The sequence below is a fragment of the Tamandua tetradactyla genome, chromosome 2, assembly GCF_023851605.1.
Source record: "Tamandua tetradactyla isolate mTamTet1 chromosome 2, mTamTet1.pri, whole genome shotgun sequence".
NCBI classification, from domain to species: domain Eukaryota; kingdom Metazoa; phylum Chordata; class Mammalia; order Pilosa; family Myrmecophagidae; genus Tamandua; species Tamandua tetradactyla.
This window is the reverse complement of record NC_135328.1, coordinates 183,036,748-183,050,742: the sequence shown is the minus strand read 5'-3', so window position 1 is coordinate 183,050,742 and position 13,995 is coordinate 183,036,748. Positions and strand designations below refer to the sequence as shown.

The window sequence follows — 13,995 nt, the reverse complement described above, 5'->3', positions numbered from 1 at the left end:
TTCAGGTGTTTCCTTCTAGCTGCTCTAAGACACTGGAGACTTAAAAAAAAAAAAAAAGTCAATATAATGAGTAGTCCTAGTCATTTGTTAAATTCTATCTTCTCTGATACAGATTCTTCTTCTTCCACTCTTCAGGGACATTTGGTGAATAACCATTCTAACTTCTTCATGTTGAAAAGGGGTGTCAACATTATGGGGTAGGGGATGCAACTGGTTGATGCTCTTGAAGAGACTGATAACTCAGGGTTTCGGGGTTTCTCTGGCCTAGGAACCATCTGGAGGTTATAGGTTTCTAAACAGTAAACTTGGTGAGTCAAACTTTTATAGAGTCTCAGATAGAGCCCTGGGTATTATTTAGGGTTTACAGGAATACTGTTGGTTGGGGTTTGGCATATCATGGCAATTAGCAATATCTAGCTGAAGCTTGCATACGAGTAAACTCTAGAACAGCCTCGTGACTCTACTTGAAATCTCTTAGTCACTGATACCTTATTTTGTTACACTTCTTTTCCCCCTTTTAGTCAGGTAGGCATTGTTGATCCCAAGGTGCCAGAACCAGGCTCATCCCTGTGAGTCATGTCCCATATAGGCGAGAGGGCCCATACTTATTTTTTAAAAAGTGACCCTGAATTCAAAGACCATGCCTGCTCAGAGAGTTCTCCAAAATTCCTGAGACTAACTTCTGTATAGTTTTGCATGGCTCTACTCCCCAAATCTGAGGGGCATTCTCAACCCACTCCCAGGACACATGTAGAGGTAAAGAGCCATCCTTCTCTCTCCATAAGAATTCCAGCCATAGCTGGTAATTTGTGATGTTCAGTAATGAAGGGAAAATTCACTTTGCTCATGGCACTCATAACTTCAAGCCCTTGCTGTCTTGCCCCCAAGGAGACGTGCCTAAATATGGCCTTCCCAATGGGACAGCCTCAGGAGGGTGTGGTCAGTCACTTACTACCACCAACCACCACTACCTTTCCTTCCCACCCTCCTTGGACTTCAGGAAAGAATATTTTCTCCATCTTATTATTTCAGTATCCCTTTGCTTAAACCCATGGAAGGTTTAGACAGTTCTATGTGTTGCTCATCCTATTCAACAACCTGTTGCTGACAGTTTCTTTTAACAAGCTCAAGAATTTCTTCAAATAAGCGACCAAAACAGTGAAGTTATGTGTGTCTAGAAGTGGAGCAATAATCTTCCATTACTTTTAATTAGGGCTCTAAAATTTCCCCATATGTACTGAATTTTTTTAATGCTCCTTAAAAATCGTCAGCATTCATTTTCCTCTACTCTCATTTTTCTGGTTTCCCTTGTTCGGGAGCAAATTGTAACAGTGCAAAACAGCAGAGCCTAGCACTGTTCATGCAACTCAGACATCCTTCCAGTTCTGACCATATTGCCTGAATTGAATAAGCACCATTGCTTATTCAATACCATAAGCATGAGGATGTTGCTATGACATCTTGAACTTCTTTTCCTGACTCACAGCAGAATAGCAATGGTGCGTCTACATTTCTTATACTCATGTAAGAAACAGAGGCCATCAGAGTTACCCTCTCCTGCACTGGTCTTTTCTGTCATCAGCTCTCCTCCAACTCTAGCATTAATATCACCGAGTCAGTGGGCTCTAAGTGTGTGCTCCTGCCAGAAGAAGACAGGTTACGTTGCCCATTTGTCCTTCTTACTACTTTCTGGAGTATCAAATGCTAGAACATAAGCACTGCTATTAACAGCATTAATAATTTCCTGTTAAATTTCAACAAAAGACCATAAAATTCTCAATTAATTTCAACAGGAGAGTTTTACAACTGTAACATAACTTTGATCAGTAAATTCTGGCTGTCCCAGTAACCTCTGCAGTTCTGTTATTCTGGAGAGCTGCAGTTTTTCCTGAAGTATTATGCTAAAAAGGCATGTAGGGTGTGTAATGGTTAGGTTCATGTGTCAACTTGACCAGCTGTCTGGTGAAGCAAGCACTGGCCCATCTGCTGCTGTGAGGACCTTTCATGGACTTAAATCATCAGCACACTGATTGCATCTGTGGCTGATTACATCTGCAGTCCACTAAGGGGAATGTCTTCCTCAATTTAATCAAATCAGTTGAAAGCTTTAAAGGAAAAGTCAAAAGAGAGAATCTCTCCACTTCAGCCAGTCATCCTCTCCTAGGGAATTCATTGAAGACCTTCATCGGAGTTGCCAGCTAATGGCGTGCCCTATGGAATTTGGACTGGTGCATACCTACAGTTATGTTAAGACACCTGTGCTGGTTTGAAAGGATGTATGTCCCCTAGAAAAGCCATGTTTTAATCTAAATCCCATTTTGTAAAGGCAGAATAATCCCTATTTAATACTGCATGTAATTAGATCATCTCTCTGGAGATGTAACCCAATCAAGAGTGGTTGTTAAATAGGATAAAAATAGTTCTTGTGTGATCTGGATTACTAGGTACACAGACAGATTACCCCAAAGTACAAAATTCTATGACCAAGGGAAGTTTTATGTCTCTGAGAGGGATTACCAAATTCTGCTCCCCTAATCCATCATCATCTCTTCTTAGCCACAAGCAGTTGCTGAAGATGTGAGGCTTTGTTGTTCACAGGGGCAAGTTGCGGAGAATTTGGAAATCAATTTCAATAAATTCTATAATTATTTTAAAAAAAAAAAGAGTGGTTGTTAAGATGGAGTAGGGGAGCTGTGTCTCCACTCATCTGGGTAGGTCTTGATTAGTTTCTGAAGTCCTACGAAAGAGGAAACATTTTGGGGTATTCAGAGAGAGATCTCTGAGAGAGCAGAGAATGCCTAGCCATGAGAAGCAGAGTCTACCAGCCAGAGACCTTTGGAGATGAAGAAGGAAAATACCTCCTGGGGAGCTTCATGAAACAGGAAGCCAGGAGAAGTTAGCAGATGATGCCGTGGTTCGCCATGTGCCCTTCCAGATGAGAGAGAAGCCCTGACTATGTTTTCCATGTGCCTTCTCACTTGAGAGAGAAACCCTGAACTTCATTGGCCTTCTCGAACCAAGGTATCTTTGTCTGGATGCCTTAGATTGGACATTTCTATAGACTTGTTTTAATTGGGACATTTTCTCGGCCTTAGAACTGTAAACTAGTGACTTATTAAATTCCCCTTTTTAAAAGCCATTCTGTTTCTGGTATATTGTATTCCGGCAGCTAGCAAACTAGAAGAACACCTTCATAAAAATCTCATATTTACAGATATCCCCTGTTGGTCATTTTTCCCTAGAGAACTCTGACTACCTCAGGGTGTATTTCAAATTCTCATGCTTTCTTCAATTAGACACACACATTATATAATTACATTAAATAGTCCTAAATGCTATGCTTTGAATTCTTGTGCTTTTAATTTAATTTTAATTTTTAAAATATTCTATTTTTTTGCGCTGCTATCACTTCTTACTGATGCTTGATAAAATAACTTGAGCAATCTTTGTAGAATATTTTTTATCAATCTCTTCCAATTTGCTAGGGGATTTAACAAACTAATAACCAAGACTATCAGAGCCTTAACTAAATGAAGACTTCTCTGAGGAAGACTGAAGATTTCTCTGATGATCACACATGAATTGTAGCTCACTGACTTATGACATCTCTGTTGGCTTACCTCTTAGGTCCTAACTGAATAAGCAAAATTATATAAATATGAGTTCTAGATTGTTGTGCCCTAATACCCATCAGCTACAGACCATATGTTACTTTTGAGCTTAGCTTATCTTGTTCTCAAGATATTTCAGGGGGGGTTGAAAAGCTATGATGGTTAGTCCCATCTTACAGATGAAGAACCGATTGGTCAAGGGCTTTGGCCGAGCCTGGTGTGCAATGCCAGTGTTGCAGGTGCCTGCTCAGATAGCCAGCGTTTCTTGCACTGCCTGCCCATTACGTTTATAGACTTGCAAACATGATTTAGCTCCTCAGAGAATGGGATGATGAACAGCATGTCAGGGCCTCCTCAATGGGCAGCGGGGAAGGCAGAAAAGAACCCAAAAGACATCAGGGAACATACGGCACAGGAGGAAAGAAGACAAGGTAAAAGCCATCAGTTGTCACACTGTTTTCTTAACATTATCTTCCATCAAAGTCCAGCCCAGAAATTTGCCAAGACTTAAGACAAAATGCATCTTCTTCTTGTCTGTACCTTTCAGCCACCAAATGTCTCAGTGGTTGGCTTGGCAACATGCCAAAGGCCACACGCACTTCTCCTTAGAGGGTGGCTGCTGCTAAATTACAATGGGCAGAGACAGCTCAACAATAGTGCCAGTTGAACACATCTTGATCCACCGTCACAGAGTACACATTGCTAGTTCGCCCTTAAAGCAAAACTACTGAGGTGTCAATGGCAAAATAATAATCTTAGCCTTCAGAGGCCAGACCTCACCACCCAATTAACATGTCTGTCCAGGGTGTGACAGAAAGGCCTCTGCATTAACAATTCAGTGTCCTGTGGGTGCCTCAACTGAAAAGACAGAGTAGGAAGGAAGGAGAGTGAGCTTTCTTCACATGCCCTCCCCATTCTCCCTGCAGGTATCTTGGTGGCACAACTGTTATTCTACCTTGCAAAAACTCCCACAATATTTTAATGCAAGAATACAAAGGGCCTCCATCCACAGCATCACAGCTTTAAAGACCATATGTCAAACTGATCAGCCAGTATCCAAAGTCTGCTCTTCAGCCCTGTGCTATATAGTACAACCCCAGAGCAAAGCTGAAACCCTAGTGCACAGAATCACTTCCCCACACCTGGACTGCTCAACAAGAAGGATGAAGAACAGCTGGGACCTAAAGCAGGTGAGCCAGGGAGGTTATGCTGGATTCAGGATTTGCATTTTGAGTTGAGTTAGGAACCTAAGGACCCTGCAGGGATAATTCCAACCTTCCCCAAGAGGGGTGAAATTACCAAATGAAAGTTCATACTTTCATTTCAGGATGTGGGTCTTTCAACCCATGGACAACAGCCCAAAGCCAATACCATGGGCTCTTTTCAGTGAGAGCCCCCATGTTCTTCGCATCCAAGCTGTTTAAATTATTCCTCCTCTTCCCAACACTCTCCCTGTCCCCCCCCCCCCCCCAGGAAACACATAATTATATAAAGACATCTTAAAACAACTGCAGGACCCAACTTCTTTACTCCAGGGGAGCACAGGGGAAATGTTGAGGAGCTGCTTCAGGACACGTGCAGATGATGATCATAATTCGGAATTTACATAACCACACAAACAAGGTCTGAAGACTATTTCTGGAGTTTAGCACACACCTCATTCTCCACCCCATCCCATCAATACCCAGAACACACCAGTTTTAGCAAAAACTGAAGGACTCCACATGCCTGGGGGAGGCACCTGGCTGTTGCGATTAAGCGCTGAGGGCTGTCGGAAAATCACAGTGTGCAGCTGAAAGAGAACCAGGGAGATGCTGATCCAGGGGCCAACCCCCCACAGACCTTCCTGTCTGCAAACACTGCCGACAAAGTTCAAGGAGTCCTGTCTGCAAGCGCATCAAAACAGCCGCGGTAAAGTCAAGCAAAGCTGTCCCCAGAGTTCTCTCTACCAATTCCCCCCTCCATGTCTGCCTGTGTTAAGGTCTTCCATCACACTCTGGGTCTCTCAAACAGCTCCTACAATCTCATCAGGGACCATTCCGCACCCATCAGAGCGTCTCATTTTAAAAGATGGTAAAATGTGTGGCGTAACTTTGAGGGGTCGCCTGCTTTACTAGGGGTAAGGCAAAAATCCCCGACAGGATAGGAGTTTGGCTTTTTGGGGGTGGAAGTGGTGGTGGCAAGAGGTGACTCTGCGGTAGGCACACTTTAGAGGGCTAGGATTACGGGGCAGAAGGAAAGATCTCCCTTCCGTCTTGGCCCCCAGCATCATACGAATCTCCTTCGCAACCAGCCCGGCAACACAAACGACTCGAGCTCGCCGGAACAATCCCTGAGCAGCCGTCAGGGCAGCAGAAGAAAATGCAGGTGCTGCCAGGACGCGCTGCATTTGCCCAACAGCTGAGGCTCATTAGAGAGCCGCGTCTTTGGCGCGCGGGTGCCGAGCTGCGCCCGCGGCTGCGAGCGAGCGGCGCGCGCAGGATTACAGCCCCGCCGCCGCTGGTGATTGACGCGGCGGAGGTGCCTGGAAGCGCGCCGCCTCCCCATCACCCCGCCGAGCGGGAGCTCAGCCCACCGAGGGACCCGACGCTGCATTGCCGCCCAGCCCGGCCGGCCCCGCCGAGCAGGTCGGCGCCTCTGCAACCTGACACCTTGCCTAAGGCAGGCAAAAACAAAATGGAACCGCAGTTCGCTATTCCACGTCATTGTGGTGGCAGCAGGAAAAAGAAAGCAATAAATAAAATAAAGCGAAAGAAATCTATCCGCCGAATAAAAATCCAGAGTCCCTACCTTCTGCCTTGGGATGGCAAACTGGTCCTGTGTTCTCTGACCCACGGTTCCAGCCCCTTCTTCATGAATTATTCCGGTCAGTCAGGATTTTGTGCATTTTTTCATTAACACCTGTTTCAAGTAAGGGGTAGAGACCTTATTGAAAGAATTTTCCTTTAAAAATAACCTGTGCATACATATGTCCGTGCAGGTAGGCATGCGTGCTTGTATACACACACATGCACACTGAATATACATGTAGATTGAAGCACCAAACTAGGCAGTTGGATAATGGGAGAGTCGGCTGGTTGTGAGCATGCTCGCACCGGGAACAGATCCACCCTCTTGTTATTCCCCTGAATAAATATAAATCACGATCAGAAACCCAAACAGAAGCATCCCTCTTGAATTCCTGCTGCTGAAAAGCAAAGAATACATGCAGCCTGCAGACACAGAATCTAATCAGCAGCTGTTTTCTGAATCCAGAGCCAACCCATCCATGCCTCCCTTGTCTGTTCCACTGAGTCCAGGCCTTTCTTGAACGGGGTTTTAACCTTTTAAAGATACAGTACACTAATTATCACTTCTGAATGGCTATCACTCTGTGCCTAAAAACATAGGGCTGGCTTGCACGCAGAGATAATGATTTTATTTATCAGTGCCTGTAAAAATACTATACATTTTTAATATATAGTAAAAGAGAATGCAAGGCATAAAGATAGACACACATATTTACTGCAGTGATGAGATTTTCAATGACTAATCAGCGTGTTATGTAAACATAGGATCCCAACACATGCAATGCAGGGGCCTCTCGTCAGCACAGGGTGTCACCCCTCACCAGCCCCTAACTGCTGATAAAGGACCAGGAAACCTGCAGATAAGCAAAAGGAAGTAGGGATTCCTGCCACCTCAGAGTTAACCAGGGCACCTCTTGCCTGCTGTCCAAGCTAACTATCATGTCTTCAAACCAAAGAATAGTTCTGCCACTACTTCTAAATGATAATGTAATCTAGGACCAGGTCTTGTGCCAAAATAAATTTTTCTCCAACCAGGATCAAAACCACCACCCTAACCTTTAGAGTCTTTAAGATTCAGATCTTGTTTACAAGGAGGGTGTTTTGTTTTGCTTTTCTAGCTTTTCTTTTCTTTTCTTTTTTTAAGGGCTAGGTAGAGTATGTAGAAAAATGGGATGGGGTGGAGGCAAACCACCTCCAGCCCAAATTACAATACAAAAAAAAATATTCCCTAGGTACTTGAGCCACCCAGATGGTGTTTATTCCAGTTTTGTTTTGGCTTTTAAAGAGGTAGGACTGAGAAAAAACAAAAACTCCTAATCTTAGGTATGTTTAAAAGGAAAGAAATGCCTTTTACAGTTTCTTTTTCATCACAGGAGCCCCAGAGCTTCTGAACGGTGCTGCCTGTTTCCTTGGTTCTTGCCCAGGAGCAGCAGCTTACTGAGCAGTAAAGAAAGCAGGGAAAAAGACACTAGCATTCCTACTGCACCCCTGGTAAATTCCTCTGGCCCTGGCATCACAGCCATTCCTTCCCTCACCTAAGCCTGTGGGGCAAACCACTGAAACCAAGGATGCACTGTCACCCTCCCGTTCATCACAGGCGCTGCCTCCTCTCTCTCTCTCTCTCTCTCTCTCTCTCTCTCTCTCTCTCTCTCTCTCTCTCTCTCTCTCTCTCTCTCTCTCCCTCCCTCCCTCTCTCCCTGCCTTCCCTTCCGGGCTCTTTAGCAGAAAATTATCATATTTCATGTGTCATTGCTCTAGCTAGCTGGGCTTGTCACTGATTGGCTGGGCACTGGCAGCCGGAAATGTCACCAGCCACACAGCTTTGGAGCTGGCTCTCCCGCGGTCACAACAGACCTGAGCCCAGGAGGCTGCGTGAAAGGGCTCAGACCTACCGCAGGGAGCCTGTCAATCCTCTCCTAGCCTCCCACCCCAGGGCCTTTTGCCTACTTTCTTCTCCCTGCCCAGCCCTGAGGGAGAAGGATGCGAGGAGGGGACGTGGAGGAAGGCTCCAGCTATGCTCAGACTAGAGCTGCCTTCAACTGTAGTAAGAGAAGGAGCTGCCAAAATTCCTATTCTTTCCAGCATATTTGAGAAGAATCTAAAGATGTCTCCGTTGGATTTTAAAGATTGGGACAAAAACATTCTCTCGTCACAGTAAAACATGCTCTAAGGTATAATCAGGACATCACATGGCTGGCAGGGAGTCTGGAAGGTGAGTTTCTCCATCCTTCTCTGCTTACACCAAACAGTTCTTGGCATTCCAGATAACTCATCAGAAAAGGAGGCTTCATAACATGACTTTGCAATACATTATGATGTCACACAACTTTTTAAGACTTACACAGTCTTTGTAGTGACCAACCCGAATCACTGTAGCTGTAATTTAAGCATGTTGCCTCCTGCCATATCTTCAGCAAGTTTAATGTGACTCATCATTTAAGTTTGATTCCAAGTCTCACCTCATTCCATTCTCCTGACCAAATTAAACGCCATCTCCCTGCTCTTTTTTCTAAAAGCTATTTCTCAGATCTTTAATTATGCTGCTTTATTCTTTTAGACTTCAAAGAAAAGTATAGACTCCAGAGTTGCTGAGACTGTAAGGTCATTTGCTCCAGCTTTCCATGCGATGCTTCGATCTACTTTACTATGTCCACCCTGGGACTCTGGGTTTCAGGAATGGTAAATTGGGCTCATACATTTTACCCCCTCCCATTCTTCCTCCCCCCGAAACAACACACATGAACGAAACATCAATGGCGATGCTGCGAACCAAGAAAAGGGGCCATCCATACAGCAGGCATTTTGAAGACTATGGAAAGATAAGAAGTAGATGTGATGGAGGTGAGGAAAAGCCAAATAGCACTGATAGGCTCCTGAGAAGTGAGCGTACAGGTTTCCAGAAGAGGGCCCTATAAAATCCCAAGCTCAGAACATCAAGGATTGGACAAGGGTTGTGGGGCATTGATGCAGAAGCAAATTAAAAGACCTTAGGGACTAGGCCGGTTTCTCCACACAGAATGGGTGGACAAAGAAATTCCTGTACAGCTTCTTTGGAAAATGGGAGGTTAGTTCCTAATATGGTTAGAAGGCAGAGGATGAATAGGGACAGGACCCTAGCTCACTTTGGGATGCCACAAATAAACAAAAGAGGTCCAAATAATCAGTAAAACGTAAGATGTAACATAGACATCCAGAATATCCAATATTAGTCGGAGTTCCAGAAGGAGACAACAGAGTTAATGAAGGGGAGAAACAATAACCAAGGAAATAATAGATTTCCTTGAGTGGAAGAAAAACTTTAAGGCCTTGCATCAAACAGGTGTATTGAGTGCTAGGCAGCAGGATTACTAAAAGAGTACAAAATCTTAGATGTAAGAACAACAAAAAACCTACAAGCTTCCTGCCTGGAGAAAAATCAGGCTGCTTAAAAAGAAAGAAAATTAGACTGACATCATATTTATCTGCAACACCATGCTAAAAGACAATGATACAATTTTTATAGACTTCGAAAGGGAAAATTATTGTAATCCAAGAATACGACCAGTAGCCAAACTATATTTTCCCTTATATGTGATGACAAAAGAAAAGCATGTTCAAAGACACAGAAATTATATCGTCCACATAGGCTTTATTTAAAAAAATAAGATTATTGGAGATGAAAAAATAATCCAGAATAATTTAATTTGTTAAAAATAAGTTTTGAAAGCTAGCTATGATATATTTATGTGTATATTGTAGGATCATTTTGGCAAGTAAACAATTTCATTTATCGCCTCTCCTTCCCAAGACTACCTTAAAATAATAATGAAAAGATTTTTTAAGTTGAAATACACAATGACAAAGAAAACAACAGATAAGCTACTAGCCAAGAAAACTGAAAAGAAGAATGGAGGGGGACCTAGGTTATCAATGAAAAAAAAAATAAACTTAAATGCTACTGTAAATAAAACTGTATAGCACAATTGCAAAAATCTATAAAATGGGTTGATGGAACTAAATGAAGTCAAGAAGTGGATTCAGATACATTGTTATGCGATAGCTAAGTGATAAAAGTTGAATTTAAAATCAGTAGGGGAAAGTATATATTATTCAATAAATAGTGTTTGACTGTGGCTATTTGAAAAAAATTGAAAAAAAATTGTTTTATTTCTAACTCACACCTTATACAAAATATACTCCATTTTTAAAAAATACCACCAAGATAACTAGATGTTACGATTGATTGACAAGAAACAGAATGCTCTTTTTTCTTTTCAAATAATGAAAAGAAAAAACTGTGGTTATCCAGTCTATGTTTAAATATCATCATACTAGGCTAACTAATGACTCCCAAACACATCTACTTCCTATTCCATGGAACCTGTAATATTATCATTATATGGGAATAGGGTGAATATTACCTTTATCTGGCAAAAGATGTAATTAAGTTAAGGCTCTGAGATGGGGAGATTATCCTGGGTTGTCCATGTGGGCCTGGAATGCAATCTCAAGTACCCTTATAAAGGGAGGAAAAAGAAGGTACCAGAAGAGGAGAAGGCAATGGACTGATGAAGCCACAACCCGAGGAATGCCAGCTGCTGCCTCTAGAAACTGTAAGGCACCAGGAACCGATTCTCCCCTGGGGCCTCTGGAAAGAACATGACCCTGCTGACACCGTGATTTCAGGCCACTGAAACTGGTTTTGGACTTCTGTCCTCCAGAGCTGTAAGAGAATAAATGTGTGTTGTTTTAAGCCACCAAAGTTTGTGGCAATGTGTTACGGCAGCCACAGGAAACTAAAATGAGCACCATGATGAGGAACAGAGGACTTGGAGAAATACAGTACTCAGGATTATAATCATTATTATTACCAACACCAATACTTACTAGGTGTCTAATAGTAAATGTTAAGTTATTTACAGATCTGATCTCATTTAATTTGCATGCAAATAGACAGTAGAGCATTATAGTTATTGTGGCTCCATAACCTAGCCTGTGTCCTTAGGCAAGTTATATAACCTTTTAATATTTCTTTTCTGATCTATAAAATAGAGGTAGAGATATTCTACCTTGATGAGGTTCTTCAGGAACAATTGAGACTGCCTACGTAAAGTGCTTAGTACATCATATGTATGTATTCAGTAAAGACTCCACACATGATAACTAATAATGAGAAAGTTCTTCCTTATGTTATGCTGCTGTCTGTCTCCCAGAGCTTCTCCTTTGGATATATATAGAACAAACGTCTCCCCTAACCACCTGACTATCAAATTAGCTGAAGTCAATGATTACATTATCAAGACCTTAGCTTCTCCAGGTTAAAAGTAACCAGTACCTTCAATCATTGTTTTTAGGAATTCATCTGAAGCCCTTTCTCTATCCTGGTCACCTTCCCTGAACATATTTTTACGTATCTTAAGACGTAGCCTACAGACTCATCACCACCATCTTTGTTCTAGAACAAGAACTGGCAAACTGTGACCTGCAGTGCAGCTTATTTTGTACAGCCTGTAAGCTAGAATGGCTTTTACATTTTTAAAGGATTGTGAAAACAACCACCACCACAACACAGACCATATGTGGCCAACAAAGTCTAAAATATTTGCTATTTGGCTCTTTTCAGAAAAAGTTTGCCAACTCCCATTTTAGAAAATGCTATTATATAATGTAATATTGCCCAAGACTTTTTCCAACCCAATTACACTATTCTATCATACTGACTTAACTGAAAGGCTTGCTAATTATTCCATCAATATCCATTCTTTCCACCCGTTCTTACCTACTAATAGGATTCGTAGCTAGAAATAGCTAAGATTTCCCAGATTCCCCTATAAGAAAGTATGGCCAGGACTTTCTGGCCAGTCATGCCCTGAATGGGAAGACTCGTGCTCCCCTTCCCTTTGCCCCTTCCCATTGGCTGGAGTGTAGATGTGCTCATGATAGGGATAAGAGATGGCAGAACAAGATAGAAGGATCCTGAGTGTCTGGAGTTGCCATTTTATTCTATACAGCTTATTCTCAACCTTAGAGAAGGAAATAAACATTTAGCTTATTTAAGCCATTATTATTCTAGGTCTTTGTGACAGCAACTGAATTTGTGCCCTAACCAATACAACTGTCCATTTAAATTCCCAAGTATTTTTTACAATTGAGGCTGATAATCTATACATCTCCCCCACCCTGTACTCACACAGTTAATATCACAAGATGTCACATTTAGCCCTATTAGGTTTTATATTGTTATAATTAATCCATCATTTCACCCTGATATCTGGGGCCCAATTCTGCCATCTAAGGCAGATATTCTTTCTATTTTACAGATTATGAACATGAGGCTTATGTCCCTTGTTCAAAGGCAAATCATAAAAGTCAGCATGAGGTTTCAACTCTAGATCCATCTGATTCCCAACTTCATGATCTTTCCCCTTCAAAGACAGAGAAGAAAAATATCATGAGTAAAATAGAAAATAAGTAACGAAATCATGCCAAAAAAGAGTGGCCTGCCTCTAGAGGGAACGTCTGATGACTCTTAATGCAAAGCTCAAAATGAGTGCCAGATGAGGCCAGTGGAAGTTTTCTTCTAACTTCTTAGGGAAGCTTTCATTGGTTGGTGTGGAACAAACACCACTGTTTTAAAACAACAAAGAGATGGCTCAAGTTGCACTTCCTTCTTACAATCATTAGCCTATTGTTGTTGTTGCTTGCAGCATTTTTTTAGCTGTGCATTCATCATCACAATCAACCTTTTTTCCTTTTTGTGAAAAACAACATATATACCAAAAAACAAGAAATCTCAAGGCACAATTAGTTATAGAATAGATTTCAGAGTTTGGTACAGGTTACAATTCCACAATTTTAGGGTTTTATCACTAGCTGCTCCAAGACAATGGAGACTAAAAGAAATACCAATATGATTCAACAATCATAATAATTTGTTACACCCTACCTTCTCTATATAAACTCCACCACCTTTTTTGATCTTTCTCCCACTCTTTAGGGTTATTTGGGCTATGCCCATTCTAAATTGTTCATGTTGGAAGTGGCTATCGATAATATGGAATAGGGGAATGGAACTAGTTGCTCTGGAGAGGCTGCCCCCTCTGTGTTTCAGGACTTATCAGGCCTAGGAACCCGTCTAGAGGTTGTAGGTTTCTGAAAAGTAATTCTAGTGCATGGAGCCCTTGTAGAATCTCATATGAAGCCCTAGGTGTTTTTTAGGATTGGCAGGAATGGTTCGGGTTGGGGTTTGGTAAACTATAATAGATGAGAATGTCTAGCTGAAGCTTGTGTATGAGTAGCCTACAGAGTAGCCTCTCAAGTACTCTGTCATGTCCCCTACAGCAGGGAGAGTAATGATTTCACTTGCAGAGTTGGGCTGAGAGAGAGAGAGGCCACATTTGAGCAACAAAAGAGGTCCTCTGGAAGTCACTCTTAGGCATAACTATACATAGGTCAAGCTTCTCTGCTATATACATAAGCTTCACAAGAGCAAGCCTCAAGATCAAGGGCTTGGCCTATTGACTTGAGAGTCCCTAATGTTTGACACAGTATCAGGGTTTTCCCCAATGATAAAGTTTAATAGCTCCTTATTTTCTCTCCCATCCCTCAAGGGACTT

General features: G+C 42.2%; 1 protein-coding gene across 9 annotated transcripts in view; it reads right to left on the bottom strand.

Moving 5' to 3' along the window:
• HIVEP3 (HIVEP zinc finger 3) overlaps positions 1-13,995 on the bottom strand; it is a 553,422-nt gene that overhangs the window by 420,913 nt on the left and 118,514 nt on the right. For all 9 annotated transcript variants that reach the window (XR_013171031.1, XR_013171033.1, XR_013171032.1 and 6 more), the window contains one exon: positions 6,402-6,512. The gene's annotated coding sequence lies outside the window, so the exon portion shown is untranslated. The remainder of the gene's footprint in view (positions 1-6,401; positions 6,513-13,995) is intronic.